Here is a 3,693-nt window from a genome sequence, read left to right as displayed (position 1 = left end):
TAAGGACAATGGGCAAGTTCCCAAATTAGAATTTGTAATTCCGCTGAGAGGTCAGCTCACTTGCTCGCTCAGAGAACGTGCGTGTCGGCACGTGGAAAGGTACCCTGTCTTCACTGGGGCTGCGGATTGCAAACCTTGGACCAGTTCACACTTCCGTCAGCAGATCCACGACCTCCCGAGAGCAGAGCTGAGAGGGAGAGTGTGAGCACAGCCCCGTCGCCCAATCTGCTTCCTGGGCGTCCCCGTCCCATGACAGGGCCTCGCCTTCCTTTAAGTCAGCCCACAGCACATGTGACTTTAGCAGGAGGACATCCGTCTTTAAACGACTCGCTGTTTCCATTCCTCCGTCCTAGCAACAGAGCCCGGTGTCGAATTGCCGCAGCCGGAGTTAGAACAGCTGCCCTGGGGATCTTGCCGGACAGCGAGCTGACTGCCGTTCACAGCAATCTCTGGTCTTTCCCACCCCAAACATACACAAAGGATTCTTGTCGTTCTTGGCACCGGGCACCGAAGGAGCCAGGCATGCCAGCAGAGCCGACAGCGGAATGTCCTTCCACCTGTTCTGTGCTGTAAGACAGACTTCCAAGGGTGAGGCGGCTCGGCGGGCCGTGGCCTTGAGTGGCAGCTGAAGGCACCGGCAGGGTGCCTGGCAGCGATGCCCGCGCGGAGGCCAGGCTTTTGGGAGGGCTGAATGGGGAAGAAACTCGAGCACTGCTTCCTGGAACACTGCGAGCCTGAGTGAGGCGTTGAGAGGTACCAGACTCTCTCTTCTGACAGCAGCCAAGGTCAGATTTCCGGGCTCCTATTTATTCTAATCCTTTCCCCAAAGAGTGCTAGGGCATGAATAAGGGAATAAAATGCTCCTTTTCTTCTAGGAAATACTAACGCTGTTGTCGCTTTGTTATGCTCTTGCTGGGGAACACTCCCCCGTCCTAAAGGGCCAGCTCCACGCCAAGATCGAACAAGGCATGGCTCGGAGATTCATTTAAGGGGACGAGGGACTCACCCTAAGTCTCGAGACAGTTTCTTAGGTAAGAGGTGTTGGCTATGCCAACTTGTCTGTTGCATCTTTTGATGTTTTTCATAGGGGGGGCGGACAATAGGGCACATTCACTTGCCAGACAGACAGAGAGAGAAAGTGAGAAAGCATCCCACGGGGGGTGGATGGCCACTTCACAATCCCTTCTCCATTCTCCTCTCGGGACTATGGACACACATGCATGCACACACACACACACACACCGGCATGGTTTCCAAGATGGCAGGTGGGGACTTGAACTGCATAGTCGGCCATGTGGGATCCAGCTCCTTAGCACTATGGCACTGGCTGGCTAACAGCAAGCTGGGGCTCGTTGTCCCTAGGCAGGGGGAGCCTGAAGCAGGAGTGACTGCCACCCATGGCATCAAGGAGGCGAGCAAACAGCCAGAGCCCCGGGAAGGTCGCAGCTTCGCTAACTGCATGCCTTTGGAGCCCACTGGGGTGCCAGTTTCACGGAGTCCTAGCAGTGAGGAATGTAAGGACAGGGGTCTGGGGCCCGGGGTGGAGAGGGCGACAGATCCTCCAGTTCTTTTCAGTTTTTCACGAAGCTAAAAAGTAATTGTTTACTCAGAATACAGCCCGGAGGGTGACTCTGGTTAGAAAAAATAAATCTCAGGTCCTTCATTCTCTCCTGGGAAGCTAAGTCCATTATTATTTTAACAAAGATGTTTGTTTATGAATGAATCTTTCAAAGCCGTGATTCTGTGGGAGAAATCATTTTAAATGGAGTTTGCAATGGCGCTGAGATTAGAACTGCCCTAAAGACAAGGATTTAAGCATGTCATTTTCAAGCTGTTTTCATTTCAAACTTTCTTCTTTTTCTTAGAGAGACTTTTTGCAATAGGGTACATGTGCTCCCCCAAGAGACAGAGAGAGACACTGAGACAGAAAACGAAAAATAACCCCCACGGGGAGGAAGATCGCCCTGCACCCCGTCTCCTCCGGTCTCCTCTCCGGATTCTGGACGCGTGCACCTGGTGTGAGTTTCACGCTGCCGGGCCGGGGACTCGAACTGTGGTCAACTATGTGGGAGTCCAACAACATAGCCATTACATCATCTGCTGACCCACTTTAAGAACACCTTTACGGAGAGTGGCTAGAAGCTCACTTCCCAGTAGGAGGCACCTCCAATGCAAGGGCAGTACCCGGTTTAGAAGAGTGGAGATGCAGCCTCACTGCTGCAGGCCCACCGAGCCTCCCGCCCCGGGGCCTGTCCCTACAGGCCCCAGACCCTGCTGCGTTGCCAGGACTGCAAGGATACGGCTGAAATCCAGAGAGAGATTTCTCTCTCACTGGAGCCAAGGCGGCTTCTCGGGTTTGGGGATTCTTGAGAGACTCCTGAAGTAGAGGCAGAACGCGCACGTGGTTCTCCCTGGATCCGCAGGACGCGCACGTGGCTCTCCCTGGATCTGAGACATGTTAGCAATGGTGTTCATTACGAGCCCGCCTCTTTCCCAGGAGCAGGAGAGTCCATGCTTTGAGCTACACCAACGTGCATTCACTCACCCCCTGGCAGTGCCTGAGCCCTTCCCAGCCCGGCCGTGCTAAGTGCTGGGCTTGCAAAGACCAGTCAGACGTCAGATCTGGTGACAACGGCCACAGGCGGCCCCTCAGGGTGGACGGCAGCGCCTGCCCATCACCACAGCGCCCTTCTTTGGCTCTACCCACGGCACAAGCATGTCTGGCAGGAGGCCCTCAGGGGCTAGGAAGGGAGGCCCCATCTCTCCCGGAGCAGGGAGGAGTCCGCGTGTCCAGAAGGAGCTGTCTGCTGGCTGGTCCTAGGGCCAGGGACTCAGCAGCTCCACTCACACCCAGGACCCCCATTCTTCGGGACTTTCCATCTCAGTGTCCTCAGCATGTCATCAGCCTTGTCCCCACACTCCCGCTATGGCTGCTGGACACTGCTGGCAGGACATGTCCCCTGCAGGTGCAGTGAGTGGCTGGAAACTCACAGCAGTCACACACACGTGCACGCCACAATCCCAGGGGAGAAGAGAGGAGAGGTACTGTGGCATGGCCATGCCTGGGGGTGACTTCTCACTTTCCCTCTCCCTGTCTCCCTAGAAAGTCTTAGAAAGAGAGAAGAGAGAGAGAGAGGGAGGGAGGGAGAAGGAAGGAAGAAAGAGAAAGAGAGAAGAAAGAGAGAGAGAGGGAGGGAGGGAGAAGGGAGGAAGAAAGAGAAAGAAGAGAGAGAGAGGGAGGGAGAAGGAAGGAAGAAAGAGAAAGAGAGAAGGGAGAAAGAGAGACTTTAAGAAGCAACCCTTCCTTCCTTTCCTCCTTTCCTTCTTTTTCTTTTTCTTTCTTCTTTCTTTTCCACGCTTTTGCCACAGGGTGCTGGCTAGAGTAGGACCAAGAGAAAGGGACAGTCAGCAGTCACTCCCTAGGGTCACGGCCATGTGCAGTGCCTTCTCTGTTCTCCTCTTGGGGCTTTGGGTACACACACACATGCACCCACGTGATTTTTAAGCCCCCAGGTCTAGGACTGAAACCGTGTGCAATTCCAGTGCCTTAACCACTATCCCACCTGCTGGCCCTATAATGAAAACCTTTTTTTAAAAAAAATAGAATTATTTTAAAAATGTTATTTATTATTATTTTGATCTGTATAGGGCACGTGTGCTGACCAGAGAGAGACAGCTGGAGAGAGAGAGGGA

At 53.9% G+C, this 3,693-nt stretch overlaps 1 long non-coding RNA gene across 1 annotated transcript; it reads left to right on the top strand.

The window, feature by feature from the left end:
- The first annotated feature begins 280 nt into the window (after nucleotides 1-280).
- On the top strand, nucleotides 281-3,047 carry LOC102492350 (uncharacterized). The gene is made up of 3 exons (XR_333764.3): nucleotides 281-785; nucleotides 876-1,031; nucleotides 1,363-3,047. It is a non-coding gene; the product is annotated as an uncharacterized LOC102492350 (long non-coding RNA).
- The last annotated feature ends 646 nt before the right edge of the window (nucleotides 3,048-3,693 follow it).

The sequence above is a fragment of the Tupaia chinensis genome, unplaced genomic scaffold, assembly GCF_000334495.1.
Source record: "Tupaia chinensis unplaced genomic scaffold, TupChi_1.0 Scaffold000088_1, whole genome shotgun sequence".
NCBI lineage: Eukaryota > Metazoa > Chordata > Mammalia > Scandentia > Tupaiidae > Tupaia > Tupaia belangeri.
The sequence above is the reverse complement of the archived record's forward strand: the minus strand, read 5'-3'. Positions and strand labels throughout refer to the sequence as shown.